Source organism: Azolla caroliniana, unplaced genomic scaffold (assembly GCF_043228905.1).
Source record: "Azolla caroliniana isolate FFs.n. ecotype wild unplaced genomic scaffold, voAzoCaro1.0.p SCAF_15, whole genome shotgun sequence".
NCBI classification, from domain to species: domain Eukaryota; kingdom Viridiplantae; phylum Streptophyta; class Polypodiopsida; order Salviniales; family Salviniaceae; genus Azolla; species Azolla caroliniana.
Genome location: NW_028230450.1, coordinates 444,251 through 461,755, shown reverse-complemented (window position 1 = coordinate 461,755; position 17,505 = coordinate 444,251). Strand labels below are relative to the sequence as shown.

Genomic DNA, 17,505 nt, shown 5'->3' with positions numbered 1-17,505 from the left:
TCCCCGGCTGCCCGCTACCGCCGCCTTCCATTTTCTGCAGCAGCTCGCTCTGATACCAGTTTGTTGGGAATCGACGTTCCGATTCACCTTCACCACTCGGCCACAACCGAGTAATCGCGAATCAATGCAGCAGAAAATAGGAACCACAGAGAGAAACACACGAATACACAGTGATTAACGTGGAAAACCCTAGATGGGAAAAACCACGGGAGTACAAGACTCCAAACCAACACTATACAAAGAGAAGTATACAATGGCGAGCTGCAAGGCGACGACCTTGAGCTCGCTGTCCTCGCCACAGGCGGCGGAAATACACAGAGGCGTCGTCCTCTTCCTCTCTCACGCTCTATCTCTCTCTCTCTCTCTCTCTCTCACACGGCTGCTCCCTCTTCACTCCTCTTGAGTGGAAAAAAACAGAAAAATGATCAGCAACAACTCAAAACTGTTTGCCCTAAGTCATATTTATACACATATGACTTTCGGGCTATTTACAAATATAGCCTCAAGGGCCCTTGGCAAACATATTCACAGATATGTCCCCGCATCCGGATCTCTCTCCGGGTACATACGTCATCCGGCTCCGTAACCGGGTACTCTTCATCCGGCTTCATGCCGGGTACTCTTCATCCTACGGTTCCGTAACAGCCTCCGGGCTTGCCGTCATTCATCTCCGGACATCCCATCCGGAGGGACCGAAATCCCAACAGGATTTATGCCCCTAACCAAGCCACTCAACGTATTGCATTATGGGGCTCACTCCGTCAAACCCTATGTGTGGACTGTCCAGGATTACTTATGGGTGATTTTAACATGTGTGTTAATGCATCTCAATCTACGTCAGAACATTCAATCGTGGATGATCCTGAGCAACTTGCTTGGGATTCATTGGGTATGGAGGTTTTGAAGTTGGATGTTTGGACATGATTGCATGGGAATGATCCAGGTTTTACTTTCCAATCCGCTCAACATAGACAAACATGAGTTGGTTAGATAGAATGTATGTGATGCACAATGATTCTTTTTTACCAACATCACTTCGTATGGCAGTTTTACAAGATGTAGGAACTTCAGGTCACATTCCTATTTGTTTGGAAATTTGTGGTCATGCAATTGACATGTATAAATCCTTACTTGGAAAGCCTCCATTACGCTTTAACTCTTCTCTTTTGCTTCAACCTCACTTTGATTCTCTCATGGAGCAAATTTTGGTAAATTTTTCACAAGAAGTGAATCTTAAAGGAGTTAAAGCTTGGGATATCACATTACGAAATATTAAGATCGTTCATCGTATGTATGGAGTAACTAATGCTCAACGAAGAAGAGGTCTTCTTCTAAAATTCTCACAAGTTCTCTCTAGGTGTAATGCATTATTGATACGTGCACCTTTAGATGAGGAGCTTTTGGATATCCAAAGTCAATTGCATGTTATTATTTCTCAATTGGAATGCCAAAGTTATCGTTATGCGAACATGCGAAAATTGAGGGATGGGCTCATAGATAATCAATGTCAATCCCATTTGTTTTTCCAAGCGTTACATCCTACTTATACTCGATCTAATGTGGTACATGTGAAGCAAGGTGATGAATGGATAGTGGATCCTACTAAAATAATTGACATATGTGTTCATTACTTTAAGGAGTTGATTGGCCCACAATTGTTAATGACAAATGAGGTGAGTAGAGCACGTCATGAGTTTTATGATGTGGTTGGATGTATTGTGCATGACCTCATTAGTCATGAATTGGATGCGGATTTCCCTAAGGATGAGGTGGACACAGTTTTAAGGCATCTTCCTAGTGGTAAGTGACAATAATATGCGGAATAATCTTCGGCCACAACCAAAGCTTAGATCACTTAATGATAATCAAACACAGAAGAAATGGGAAATGGAAGTAAGTACACAAATAGAAAGAGAATGCACAGGATGTTAATGTGGAAAACCTTAAATGGGAAAAAACCACAGGAGTCCACAAACTCCAATTGTCACTATGCAAGAATAATACAACAGGGGAACACAGAGGCAACGACCTCGTGCTCACAATCTTCGCCTAGCGGCGGTTACAACAAAGACTCACTCTGTCTCTCTCTATCTCTCTCTCTTCTCACTCTCTACTACACTTTGTACAACAATTACACCAATAACACTATACAAAATAATGACAACACAATGATACACACACACACTCTCTCTCTCTCTGTTTGCCCTAGGTCATATTTATACTAATATGACTTTAGGATTATTTACAGATATAGCCCCAATGGGCTCTCAAAAAAACATATTTCCATATATGTCCCTTCATCCGGTGAGAGGTTCTCATCGGGCCTGCGTCATCCGGTTCTCACCGGGTCTTCCTTGCCGGGTACTCATCATCTAATTCTCACAGGGTATGCGTTGTCGGGTTCTCATATCCCATCCAGAGGGACCGAAATCCTGACAAACTCCCCCTTCAATCCGGCATGGGATGCCTCGTCAATCCGATCCTCTTCCTGCATGCATCTAGCTTGTCGGATGTCAACACTTTGGTCAGCACATCTGACCCATTCTCCTCCGTGTGGATTTTCGTCAACACAAACTCCCGATCTTCTACTCACTCCTGGATCCAGTGGTACCTGCGTTGGATGTGCTTAGTCTTGGAATGATAGGCAACGTTCTTTGCAAGGTGGATGTCACTCTGACTATTGCAGTAGAGCCGGTATTCCTCTTGCCGGATCCCTAACTCTTCGATGAAGTCCTTCATTCATAGTATTTCCTTGCCAGCTTCCACAGTCGCCATGTACTCCGCCTCCATGGTTGACAACGCAACCGTCTTCTGCAACCTCGACTGCCACGAAATAGCTCCCCCTGCATATGTCATAACATATCCCGATGTTGACCGACTAGTATCTGCATCAGCCGACATATCTGAATCGGTGAAACCGTCAAGTTGGGGTTTACCGAAGCCGAATCGGAGACACATAGTTGAGGTGTCTTTCAAGTACCGGAGTATCCATTTTACCGCATTCCAATGCTCCTTGCCGGGATTGCTCATAAACCGGCTCACGACTCCGATTGCATATCCGATATTCGGTCGGGTACACACCATTGCGTACATTAAGCTCCTGACGGCAGATGCATATGGTATCTTCATCATATCCGCCTTCTCTGCCTTCGTCTTTGGGCTTTGCTTACCGGATAACCTGCAGTTTGCCGGCAGGTGTCGATCCAACCGGTTTCACATCTGACATGTTGAACTGTTGAAGCACCTTTGTCACGTACTTCTCCTGTGATAGCCATAATTGTTTTGTTGACCGGTCCTAGATGATATGCATCCCCAGTATCTATCTTGCCGAACCCAAGTCTTTCATTGAGAAGGTCCGGTTTAGAGCCTTCTTCAACATTCATATATTGACTTGGTCTCGTCCGACGATCAACATGTCGTCCATGTACAAGAGGAGTATCAGGAAGTCTCCACCTTCGAACTTCTTCACAAATATGCAGTGATTGACCTGCGTCTTGTGGTACCCTTGGTCGGTCATGAAGGAGTCGAACTTCCGGTACCATTGCCGGGGAGCCTGCTTCAACCCGTAGAGGCTCTTCTTCAACCGGCAAACCAGGTGCTCCTTCCCTTTCTTCACAAATCCCTCTGGTTGTTGCATGTAGATCTCCTCTTCGAGGTCGTCGTGGAGGAACGTCGTCTTCACGTCTAACTGCTCTACCTCGAGGTCCATGCTTGCCGCTATGCTCAGCACTGTCTGGATGGAAGTCACCTTTACTACCAGGGCAAATATCTCGTCAAAGTCCACTCCCTTCTTCTGCTGGAACCCCTTCACCATGATCCTGGCTTTGTACCTTGGGGGCTTGCCGACATCTCCTAGTTTTAACTTGTACACCCACTTATTCTAGAGTGCCCGCTTTCCTTTCGGCAACTCCACCAGTTCATACATGTGGTTCTCATGCAGGGAATCCATCTCGTCCTGCATGACACTCAACCACTTGCGGTTGTGGGTGTCCTCCTTTTCTTCTTTGAAGCTTTCCGGCTCCCCCTCATCGGTTAGCAACACGCGCTCTGCATCCGGAAATCTTCGAGGGGCCCTTCTCTCTCTAAGAGGATATCTGCGTCCTTGGCTTTCGGCAACCGGCTCCTCTGTTTGTTCTTCATCCGAATCCGATTCAGGGTCTTGGCCGGTTCCGGCTTCTTCTTCTTCTTCTTCGGTCGGTTCGGTCTCCTCTCCGTAACCGGCTGATTCTTCGAGTGTCAACCGGCTCTTAGCCGGGTAGGTCCGTATCTCATCGAACCGATCCTTACCAGTCAACTCGGAGTTCATTATCTTCTTCTTCGACTCCTAGTCGGCAAGGGTCTTGTCCTCCATGAAGATAATATCTCGACTCCGGAAAACCTTCTTGTTGACCGGATCCCACACTCGGTAGTTGAACTCATCATTGCCGTATCCGAGGAATATGCCAGACTGTGACTTTGAATCCAACTTTTCTCTCCGGTCATTTGCAACATGACGTATGTGAGACACCCGAACACCTTCAGATGCCGGTAAGACACTTCCTTACCGGTCCAGACTCTCTGCGGTGTGTCTCCGTCCAAGGGCACTGAGGGTGATCTGTATATCACGTACGTCGTTGTTGCCAACGCCTCAGTCCAAAACGTCTTGGGTAACCTTGCATGTGCCAACATACTCCGGACCCTCTCCATTATGGTTTGGTTCATCCTCTCAACCAACATGTTTAGTTCCGGCGTCTTCGGTACGGTAAATTCGAGCCGGATTCCCTTCGAGCGGTAGTACTCAAACTGCCCCCGGTATTCCCTTCCGTTATCTGCTCGAACCGCCTTCAGCTTCTGGCCGGTTTCTCTTTCCACTCTTGCGTGGAGCTCCTTGAAGACGGATAACACCTGATCCTTCGTCTTGAACGGTGTGGCCCACAACTTCCGGTTGTGGTCGTCTATGAACGTCACAAAGTACTGCGCTCCGACATGTGACTTCGTGTCCACTTGACACGCATCGGTATGCAACAACTCCAATGGTGCATTACATCTCATCGGTGGCCTTGATCGGAAGGAGGTCCGGTTTTGCTTACCGGCCATGCACTCGGTGCACTTCTTAAGTTGCACGTTCTTCACCGGAATGAGGTTGTCATCGGCAAGCCTTTTCATCCCCTTCTCAATATGTGACATAGTCTCTTGTGCCACAACTCACCGGTAGTGTCGGAAGAAACGTTCACTTCTTCTGGGCATAACCGGGCATTCATCAGGTACATGGTGTTGACCTTCCGGGCCCGAGCCACTATCAGGCTCCCCTTGTTGAACTTCATGACACCGTTCCGGATGCTACCCGTGTAGCCTTCATCATCTAGCCGACCGACTAATATCAGGTTCAGTCGAACCTCCGGAATGTGCCAGACATTCTTCAGCAGCAGCTTGCATCCGGTTGGTGTTGTCAACCACACGTCTCCTATGCCGACAATTGGGCATGTACCTTCATTCCCCATCCGGACACAACCGTGCTCACCAACTGTGTAGGATGAGAAGCATTTCCAATCTGGGGTAAGGTGGAACGACGCTCCGGAATCGACAACCCACGTTGTCACGTTGTCGGCAAGGTTCAACTCACTCTCCTCGATGATGAGCATCAACTCCTCTTCACTTGTCGCGATTGTCGTCGTTCCCTTCCAGCGAGGTTGCTTGGTGTATCAGTTCCTGGAAGGCATTCATGTGCTTCGCTGTCGTGAAGATCCGTCACTACGCGCGGATCGTGAGGCGGAACCGCCGGGGTTCTGGACCAGAAGGATTTAGAGTCGATACAAGCTTTGGCGAGAAAGTTCTTAAGATAGATTGGGAAAGAGAGAAGATGAGATTACACGATTGATTTCAAAACGAATTTCTTCCTCTTAATTTTCATAAAAAAAACCGTGTTTTTCTCCTCCCCCTTCCCTCTTTTATAGATGCTCTCATGCATATGATGCATGTGAGGGTACAAGACATGAATAAATTGCATGTTTGCCATTTGGCGCTTAAGTATTACATGTGGTGCATGCTAACCATGTCACTCATTTTAGCACTCATGGATGAGAATTTACATGTAAAAGTACAATGATAGAAATATAATTTCAACGAAATACCATGGCTTAATGGTAAGCCATTTGACTCCTAACTTGGAGGTGCAAGGTTCGAATCCATACTTGCCCTCCTTGTATATGTAAATATGTATATATTTTTATATATTTATTTTATCTAGTCGCCGGTTCGTCGGATGCTGACGCCGTCGCCAGATGCCGATGCCGCCGTCGGATGCCGATGCGCATGCCGCCGCCGGATTGCGGTCGGATCACCGGCTCCATCGCCGGTCCGGTTTTGGTTGGCCAAAACCCTTTTCGAGTAGTTAGCCACCTCCACTCTAAGTTCAAGTTACCTTGAACTCTCTATGCTCCACACGTAGACACAAAGATAATATCTTTTGCTCCACCTTATATATGATGAGAGCCGTATTTGTCGTGCCTATGTGGGATATCTCACAATTTTCTTTTTTCTTTTCACAAACTTTATACCCTCATATCTTGACATTTAGTTGTCCATTTCTCGTGTAATAAAGTGCATTCGAAACCTCCATCATTTTGTACTTAGATATTAAAAATGTTATCTTCACAATTATTGTATTACGTGATTCATACTCGATTTTGTACGTTTTATGGGATTTTCACACTATTGCCGAGAATCTTCACGACATCCACCCCCACCAAACCGCACGTCCTCCGGTACGTGCCAAGAAGAGAAGAAGTGAGATTTCGGCTACGATGATCAATTAGATTCCTCCATGTCTTCATTTTCATCCGGCCTATTATGTTCATCGTCGAGGTAATCGAGGTCAGGATCCTTGTTTTGTCTTTTCTTGAAAAGCTTTACTCTTTTTCCCGCAATGGGTACGACCAACCTTGATCCGTCTAGTTCCGCAAGGTGGTATGTGGCATTATCGTTGGCACTTGTCACCACATACGGCCCGAACCATCTTCTTGCGAACTTCCTTGTTGTACTATGTTGATTGTCAAGGGTGCTGTCGTAAACCAAAACTCAATCCCCTTCTTCAATCTTCTTGGGACGAAGTCGATGCGTGTTGTCGAACCGAACTTTGTTCTTTACTCGGGCTGCCTTCATCATCTTTCGCGCTTTTTCTAAATCTTCAGGTCTTCTTTCAAGTTGCCTTATCCGCGCCGCTAATAACTCTTCTCGGCTCATCTCGTTCTCCCACGGTATCGCTACCCATGAGGCGATCGTCCTTTCGATGGGCATAATCGGCTTTTGTCCATACATAAGCTCCGTCGACATATACCCTGTCATCGAGCTATGTGTCGTTCTATCGGCCCACAAGGCATAGGGTAATAGTCGTGGCCAATTCCCGACTCGACCGTTGCATGCCCGTACGATGGCTTTAACGATAGGTCCATGCCCTCGCTCAATCTTCCCATTTGCTTCCGGATTGTAGGTAGTCGTGAGGGAGAGCTTCACGCCTAGTCTTTCGAAGAGCTTCGTCGCTTCGTGCGCGTCCAACTCCCCTCGGTCGGCCACTATCTTCCCTACACATCCATATCGGCAAACAACATCTTCAAGTAAAAATTTACAAACGGCTGAAGTCGTCTTATTTGTCAAGGCTCGTCCTTCCACTTGATTTGTCAGGTCTTCCCTTGCGAGTGCCAAGTACTTCATTTGTCCCACTCCCATTGGCATCGAGACCAGATCCACCATCCATTTGAAGTGAATGGTGAGTGGGTATGTCGGCTTTAACTCATCACGATGACGTATGTTTGAATATATTTGGCAAGTTTCACATGTGGACACGAAATGGAGTACATCTTTGTACATGCTTGGCCACCAGTACTTCTCCTTCAATTTTTCGAACATCGCCTATGTTCCTCTATGACCTGCCCAAGCATTCTTGTGGAATTCGGTCATCAGCGTCTCTTGCTCTTCTTTCTTTACCACCACTCGACGTGGTATTCCTGTCCTTCTTTTTGGATGTCACCAAAGGAATCCTCCCTTCAAGAAGTATCGGTAAGCTTTCTTTCGGATTCGTAGGGCCTCCTCCTTTGTCAACGAAGCATCTATCGTCAATGTTCTTAGGAATCTACCGATGAGTAACCATTCTCCTTCGTACTCGTTCTCGTTGAATGCGTGGAGGGTTTGCATGTCCTGGTCTTCCGCTGACAATCGAGCCATCTTGAAGAAGTCGAGGGCGACATCTTCATCTTCCGAAACCATGTTACTTCCATTTGAAAATCTTGCCCTCGACAGCATGTCAGCCATGGCATTCTTCTTCCCTGCGATGTGACGGATCTCTGGGTTTAAAGACTTGATGTAGGCGATCCACCTTAGCATAGCAAGATCTGGGGTCGCACATCCCGAGACCATTCCGAGAATTGGGAGACAATCTGTCTCTATTATCACTTCTGACTCGATCAGGTAATCTTTGTCCGTCTTCACTGCCGACACAATACCCCAAAGTTCCCGCTTGACTTGGGCATATCTTTGTTGCCGTTCGCTGAGAACCTTTGCTCCGAACCGGACGGCATATCGCGCATTATCTTCACCTTCTTGATTGATGACCCACCCGATTCCGGTTGGGCTCGTATCTACGGTCACGTAAATTGGTTTCCCTTCGGCATAGTCGGCCTTCCTTAGTGCCGGAGCTTCAAGAAGCTGTTTCTTTAATCTTCGCATCGCCTCTGTGTGCTCGTCTCGCCATTCGAACTTTATTCTTTTCTTTAGTAGTCCATATAACGGTTCGGCGACATGAGCGTAGTGAGGAATCCATATATGATAAAACGCGCACGCTCCAAGGAACCTTCGAACCTCCGTTTGGTTTTCGCATTCTTCTTTCATGTCTTGGATTGCGTTCACTTTGGATGGCGAGGGCTTCCGGCCGTATGCTCCACACAAGTGACCTACCACCAAGATCTCTGATTGCCCGAATGCGGATTTTTCTCCCGAAAATGTCAAATTCGCATCTTCGAGCTTTTGAAGCACCTTCTCGCAATCTTTCATATGATCCGCAACGAACTTTCTACAACCTTCCTTATCTTTCGATTCATCTTTCTCCTCATCTGAACATCCTTTTATCGGAATATCATCCAAGAATGGCATCGTGATGTCCGGAATGCAATCCTTCAAGACTTTATTCATGGCATTCACCATATGAGCCACCGAGTTCGTTGCGCCTTGGGGTAAGGTACACATCCGCACAAGCCCGATCGGAGTCCTCATGGTTGTAATGTCCCGACTGTCGATCGCCAATTGGAATTGGTCATATCCGGAGTAGAGATCGCCAATGGAGTAGATGGACCGGCCCGCAAACACTTCGGCAAATTCGTCCACGCTCGGACCGATTCCGGCATTTCGAATTGTCACCTTGTTGACGGGTTGAAGATCTTGGATGAATCGCAATGATCCATTCTTCTTCGGCACCGTGAACCACCTATTGGAATAAGGAGCATTCGACGGTTCTAGAATTCCCATACTCACCTTCTCCTTTAAGAGCTCGATCAGCTTCGGAAGGTGTGCTCTCGGAACTGGTATCGGTTTCAAATTCCAAGGCACATGAGGCACCGTGAAGATCACCATTGGCTCTATAACCTTTGGGTCGGCGCATCCGATTTCTCGTGGGAAGAATGCGAAAGCCTTCCCATGTCTCTCAAGCATATTGCGAAACATTCGCTCCTCTTCAGGGAGAAGGAAATCCTCCTTTCCAACTCGTAGCTTCCCCTTCGTCTCTTTGGTGAAGTCATGACCTATCTTCTTCGGATCTCTTAAGCTTGGATCGTTAGCGACTTCCTTCATCTTTTGCCAGCTATCTTTCGGTAGCAGAACTGCAACTGGCTTGATCTTCTTATCCACTGTTTTATATTTCGTGTTGATGTCGGCTTCATTCATCGAGATGCCACAACGGTATTCATCGATGATAGCATACATGTTGACGGAGTTAACCGAAATCACACGTTGGTTGTGAAGATAGCTCAAGTCCACGACGTCCTCGACTTCGCCGATGGTGTCGTTAAATGAGGCTTCTTCCATAATATGAGTCACGAACTCTCCTTCTTCTATTATGTTCTCTTCTTTCAGCATCTTCTCGAATTCTTGTATCCGGCGCTTGTGCTTCTTGTCGGGTAGTACTAGTTTACATGCGCCACTAGGTGTGACATATGTTGCTTCTCCTTGCAATCCACGCGCTCTTCTTTCTTGTGGGGTCTTGTGATTGCTCGGACTATTTGTGCCCCATGCTTCAATAGTCCGCTCTAAAAATCCGAGGATTCGCCTCCGAGACTATCTCGATTCCTTTCATGATTGGCTCGCACTGCTAGGAATTGGACCGATCTTTGGTTGTCAAGACTCTTTATTCGTGCGAAGGCTGCTCCATTATCGAACACTTTGGTCTCCATCCGAAATGATGTGATATAAGGTTGCCCTAGGATGACAGGATGCGACGCCGATTCTTGTACGAAGAAGTGTTGATCCATCTCCACATCCCCGATCGTGACTTTGACATTGGGACAAGCTCCGTACAAGTCCTCCGTAGACTTTGTTGCCGCGCGAATCTTCCATCCGTGGGTTGTATTGATTGGCCATCTTACCTTTTTGTAGAAGTCGGTTGACATGAGGTTGATCTCCGAGCCGTGGTCGATCAAGGCTACGACAGTCTCTTTCTTCTCCCTGATCTTCACCGGCGTCTCCGTTGTCGCTCGTGCCCAATGAGGTCGAGTGTAGTGGCTGTCCACCATATCTTCATCGATTTCATCTCTTGCCATCGTTATGGCATTCGTTTTTGCTTTCTGCGGCTTCTCTTCTTCCTCGTCCGATTGTTGTTTCTTTCTCTTTACAAGGTCCACGATCATGTCATGGAATGCCAAGCAATTCCCTCAAGGACAAAGTTACGTGGCTATCAAGAACTCGTTCTTCAAGAATCTTCTTTAGGTCCGTCGTCTGCTCTATGTCCGACCTTAGCTTATAGGTAGGTATGGTCCTTGTCCTCCGAGCGGGGTCTTCGACACCAACCTTCACGGGCCGAACCGTTTCTTCAACTCGTACGCTCGGCTCCCCTTTTCGGCTTGATTCTTGTTCCTCCGTTTGTAAAGGTCGACTCGTCTCCGTATCGTCCTTCTTTTTCGCGTTCCTTGTTTCATGTCTTTTCGATGGTCCTTGCTCTTCTATTCTCTTTCTCTTTTCTTCGACGAACACCTCGTGGTTGTCGCACATCACCTCCGCGAGTATGGTGTTGTCGTCCACCAGATCCGACCACCCGGTTATGTTTTGCACGCTTCGGTCCGCAAGCTCTACCTCGTTCGATGTGATTTTTCCCTTCTTCTCATATTCGAGAACGGAAGTCCAAAACTTTGCTCCCGCTCTAGCAGCTTCAGTCTTGTCTTTCCCGACTCTTATTCCGGCCGACGCAGCATAGTGCATCGCATCCACATGAGTCGCATCGGCATCCTCCATAGATCTCTTCATTCCTCCTCTTCCGAAATTCACCCGTAGGGGTCTTCTAGTCTCGCTTGAGCAGATCATGTTGTCCTCTATGTATACGATATTTTGTCGAATCGCCTCTCGAAGGCTCGCACAATCCCTTCTCATGTGGTCCATGCTATCGTACCACACACATCTAAAGGGTTCTTTTCTTTTAGGGCCCCGACAATTCATGTTGGCTAGCGTGACCTTCTCGAACTTCTTCGCTAGCTCTTCAATGATGTCGTCATCAATCTTCTTTTCTTCCACGTTACTTTGTCTTGGGGGCTCAGCTACTTTCGGCGGTCTTGCTTTCTCCGTGGTAGTCGATCCCGTCAAGTCGGTGTCATCAACCCATTGGCGACGCTTGTCGAGCCTATTGCATGCCCGCTTCACCGCGATCCAGTCCGCTACGAGCCCATTTGCTTGGGTATCATCTTCGAGAATAGTCCCCAACTCTCGTCTATCCTTTATGTCCACGGCCTTCAAGAAGTACAAAGTCTTGTCCTCTTCAAGCAACACTTGGTCCGTATTGGGGAGACGACTAAACATCTGGTCGAATTCGTCGTACACCCTCGAGACGCTCATCTTCTTATTCTTCTTCTATATCCACTTCATTAGGGCATGTCGAGTCATCCTCGTTGAGTCTTCAGTCACGAACTCCGCTAGTATCGTTTTCTCGAACTCGGACCATGTTGTCTTTCCTTCTTGAAGCTCGATGACGCGTCTTTGGATGTTGTTGGCGACAACTCTCTTGAAGCTTGCGATTTGACGTGCCTCGGACACGTCCCTTTGATTCATCTCCCTCTTATATGCATCAAGGAACTTCGTAACGTTCCTTCCATCGAATTGGCCCTCGAGCTCTACGACACGATCGACAGCCTTCTCCACGCTCGCGTCGTTGTCCCGAGATCTCATCATTTGCTCGACGATTAACATCATCCTTTCGAGCTCTCCTGCTTGGTTGCTTGAGGACGCCATCTCCAAGTATTAATCTCGACTTGATCCTTCCTACCGCCTCGTTCACGTCGGGTTCACCACTTGATTATGTCGTGAAGATCCGTCACTACGCGCGGATCGTGAGGCGGAACCGCCAGGGTTCTGGACCAGAAGGATTTAGAGTCGATACAAGCTTTGGCGAGAAAGTTCTTAAGATAGATTGGGAAAGAGAGAAGATGAGATTACACGATTGATTTCAAAACGAATTTCTTCCTCTTAATTTTCATAAAAAAAACCGTGTTTTTCTCCTCCCCCTTCCCTCTTTTATAGATGCTCTCATGCATATGATGCATGTGAGGGTACAAGACATGCATAAATTGCATGTTTGCCATTTGGCGCTTAAGTATTACATGTGGTGCATGCTAACCATGTCACTCATTTTAGCACTCATGGATGAGAATTTACATGTAAAAGTACAATGATAGAAATATAATTTCAACGAAATACCATGGCTTAATGGTAAGCCATTTGACTCCTAACTTGGAGGTGCAAGGTTCGAATCCATACTTGCCCTCCTTGTATATGTAAATATGTATATATTTTTATATATTTATTTTATCTAGTCGCCGGTTCGTCGGATGCTGACGCCGTCGCCAGATGCCGATGCCGCCGCCGGATACCGATGCGCATGCCGCCGCCGGATTGTGGTCGGATCACCGGCTCCATCGCCGGTCCGGTTTTGGTTGGCCAAAACCCTTTTCGAGTAGCTAGCCACCTCCACTCTAAGTTCAAGTTACCTTGAACTCTCTATGCTCCACACGTAGACACAAAGATAATATCTTTTGCTCCACCTTATATATGATGAGAGCCGTATTTGTCGTGCCTATGTGGGATATCTCACAATTTTCTCTTTTCTTTTCACAAACTTTATACCCTCATATCTTGACATTTAGTTGTCCATTTCTCGTGTAATAAAGTGCATTCGAAACCTCCATCATTTTGTACTTAGATATTAAAAATGTTATCTTCACAATTATTGTATTACGTGATTCATACTCGATTTTGTACGTTTTATGGGATTTTCACACTATTGCCGAGAATCTTCACGACACCGCCATACCGGAGCCATTTTGGTATCGGAGCCTCATTAGCTTCCGGAATATCGAAACCCGATTAACAACATTTTTGTTCTGAAACATAATGTTGATCTTCTCCCAGAGCTCATGAGCCTTACTCTCCTCGTTGAAGTTGTTTTACAGGCTCATGTCGATGAAGCGCCGTATGTATGTCGTTGTCTTCATGTGCATCACCTCCCATATCGTGGCATCGATCTTGTCCATCTTTTGTCCCCGAACTGAACCGGCAACCAAAGATCTTTAACCAAGAGCATGTCCCTCATCTTCGACTTCCACACTGAGTAGTTGGAGCCAGTGAGCTTGAACATGCCTCCCAACGAATCGTCCATTTTTCTGTGTCGATTCGCTCTTATACCAGTTTGACAGTAATATGTGGAATAATCTTCGGCCACAACCGAAGCTTAGATCACTTAATGATAATCAAACCCAGAAGAAATGGGAAATGGAAGTAAGTACACAAACAGAAAGAGAATGCACAGGATGTTAATGTGGAAAACCCTAAATGGGAAAAAACCACGGGAGTCCACAAACTCCAACTCTCACTATGCAAGAATAATACAACAGGGGAACACAGAGGCAACGACCTCGTGCTCACAATCTTCGCCTGGTGGCGGTTACAACAGAGACTCACTCCGTCTCTCTCTATCTCTCTCTCTTCTCACTCTCTGCTACGCTTTGTACATTAGTTACACCAATAACACTATACAAAATAATGACAACACAATGATACACACACACTCTCTCTCTCTGTTTGCCCTAGGTCATATTTATACTAATATGACTTTAGGACTATTTACAGATATAGCCCCAATGGGCTCTCAAAAAAACATATTTCCATATATGTCCCTTCATCCGATGAGAGGTTCTCATCGGGCCTACGTCATCCGGTTCTCATCGGGTCTTCCTTGTTGGGTACTCATCATCTCGTTCTCACCGGGTCTTCCTTGTCGAGTACTCATCATCCGGTTCTCACCGGGTCTACGTTGTCGGGTTCTCATATCTCATTCGGAGGGATCGAAATCCTAATAGTAAGAGCCTTGGTTGGGATGGATTGACAAATGAAGTTTTTAAGTGATATTCACACATTTTAAAGGGGCCCTTAACTTTGATGTTTCAACATTCTTGGGATTCTGGTTGTATGCCTCAAGCTTGGAAGGTTGGTCTAATTAAATTAGTTCCAAAGATGGCATCTCCAGAGTCATTTCATCAATGGAGACCTATTTCTTTGATGGGGGGGTTGTATAAGATATTTACAAAGGTCTTGGCAAATAGATTACAAAAGTATTTGCCAAAGTTGATACATCCCGCCCAATATGGTTTTATTGCAGGTAGGAATATATTGCATAATGCGTTGAATGTTCAAATGGCCATGGATTATGCTCGAAACACTCATCAAGAATTGATTATGGTGCAATTAGATTTGGAGAAAGCTTATGATCATGTTAATTGGTCCTTTGTTTCTGGGTTAATGCATACAATGGGCTTTGGACCTCGTATGTCTCGCCTCATATTTTTATTAGGACAAGATGCGGTGTCTCGAATCATGCTTAATGGAGGAGTTACATCAAATATTGCCCTTACAAGATCCGTTCGTCAAGGATGCCCTATTAGCCCGTTGTTTGCTATTGTTACTCATCCCTTGTTAGCGATGCTATCAAGGCTTGCAACAAATGGTGATATTGTGGGTCTACACCTTCCGTCTAGAGGGCAACTAGTTGCACAAGCTTTGGTTGATGATTCTTTCATGTTTTTACAAGCCTCACGAGAGAATCTTGAGAAGGGGATGCTTGTATAGAACCAATTTGCATTGGCTTCCGGCTTACATATTAATTGGAGGAAATCTAGTCTCATATCATGTACTGAAAGGGATTTGGAATGTTTAGGATGGCAAGGATCCGTGGTGAAGAAAGGCTCTATTTTTCGACACTTGGACTATCCATTAGGAATGAATGTTACAAATGGTCGATTGATTAAATAGATTTCTAGTAAGTTGAGGGATAAGTTCATGTATTGGAAATCACAATCTTGGCCATTTCATGTACGTTTGAAGGTTGTACAATGTATTATGGAACCTATGATATTATATTACTTGCCATTGTTGTCGTGGACAAAGAAGGCTTTGCATTCTATTTTGCAACCTCTTCGATATTTGTTGTGGAAGAAAAGGGATAAGATGGGAATCACTTGGGTTGCATGGAATCATCTAGCAACTCCTAAGCGCTTGGGGGGAGTTGGAGTATTGAACTTATCTAAGCATATGATGGCTCGTAGATTTTCATTATTACAAGACATGTGTTCAAACTCACAACTATGGATATCTATTGTTCAATATTTCATTGAGAACAAGGGTTTAACACATGGGAGGACAACAATTAAGGCTTCGTGGTGGCAAATACTAAATGGATGTATTTCACTTAGGATTCTGGGCTCTACATGTGTTCAACACTTGGTTACCTCATGGCAAGAAGCACACTTGTTATGTGTATGGAAACCATCATCTAGTAGAGAGCATTGTAATTCTTTGCAAAAAGAGTTACTTGTGTCTGCTCGGTTATTATGTTGGCCAAGAAATGAGAGATTACGCTCTCAATTTAATCATTTGTTTCGTTTGGGGGTCAAAGAGGTGGGAGATATAGTTGAGGCTCCATCTCAAAGAATTTTGGAGTTTGTTGAAGCACGACAATTATTACGCATTCCGCTTAATTATGGGTTTATTTGGCAACTACGAAATATTTCATTGATGCAAGGTCCCTTACCTTTATAAACAGGAGAACAATCGTAGATTGATTGGTGTTTAAAGGGTCAAACATCGTTGTTACAAGTGACTACTAATCTTTTGTATCATTGCTCTGTTGAGTCTCTTGGATGGTTATCATCTAAGGCTGAAGAAGAATGGAGATTACACAAATATGATCATGGGTGGTGGCAAATATTACAACGTAGTTGGCATTCTAAATTGCCACTTGTAGCAAAGGTCTTCATTTGGAGAGTTTTGATTGGAGGATTGCCTTTGGGATTAGCTCTAAAGCGTCGTGGACTAGCAACAGGTAATTGCTTTTTTTGCATTGTTCAAATGGAAGATAGTACTCATCGATTTATACAATGCCCGATTGCTTCTCAGATTCGGAGTTACATTTCTAAAAATTTGGCAAGTTTTATCACGGTGTTATTTGATACCTTAGACAGTGGGTGTTTGCATAATTTACACATGTGGACCCAAAGTCAGAGATGGAGATTGTTTTTCTATTTTTGAGATATTGGGGATTGCGTCATAATTGGAATATGTGCAACGCTTTTGTATTCGATGGTAGACATGGAGTGAGAGCATATCTACAAAAGTTGAAGGGAGTACTATTGTGGCAATTTTCTTTATTGGAGCAAGTGGAAATCCTTTCCTCAGTGGAATGTTCGTCTTGCCTATTGGCAATTCAACATGTTCCATTACCCATGTAGTGTAGTGTAGTTAGTGGGGGATCATACTTCATGGTCGCACCCATTGTAAGTAGTGTTTTTTACACGCATTTATTAATATAATTGTGTGTTTTCACCAAAAAGAAGGAGAGAGAGAGAGAGAGAGAGAGAGAGATATTAACGTCTTCTAAGACCAAAATTGGCCCATGAGACAATTGGTTTACAATAAAAATGGGGTATTTACCCATTCATCGAAAGTAAAAATAAAATAGAACATAAGCTAAAGAGTTCTAACAAAAATAAAAAAATAAAAAAATGTGGACCATTTCTCGATTTGTGCATGTCATCCTTGTGCAGGGGCCATGCTAATCTTCTCTGTATTGTTCCAATTTTATCAGATGTCCCTAAAGGGAGGAAAGTATAGGACAATTCTCGCCCTTTGACTTTGTGTTCCATTAGACTTTGATCTCCATTCAAGTTTGAAGAGCCTTCGATTGTGGGCTCCCTTCAAGTCTGAGCTCCCTTCAACTTTGGGTGCCCATCA

The 17,505-nt window shown here is 45.3% G+C and overlaps 1 non-coding gene across 1 annotated transcript; it reads right to left on the bottom strand.

Moving 5' to 3' along the window:
• Positions 1-17,272: 17,272 nt before the first annotated feature.
• On the bottom strand, positions 17,273-17,375 carry LOC147854210 (U6 spliceosomal RNA). Its single transcript, XR_015531109.1, has one exon. It is a non-coding gene; the product is annotated as a U6 spliceosomal RNA (small nuclear RNA).
• Between the last annotated feature and the right edge of the window lie 130 nt (positions 17,376-17,505).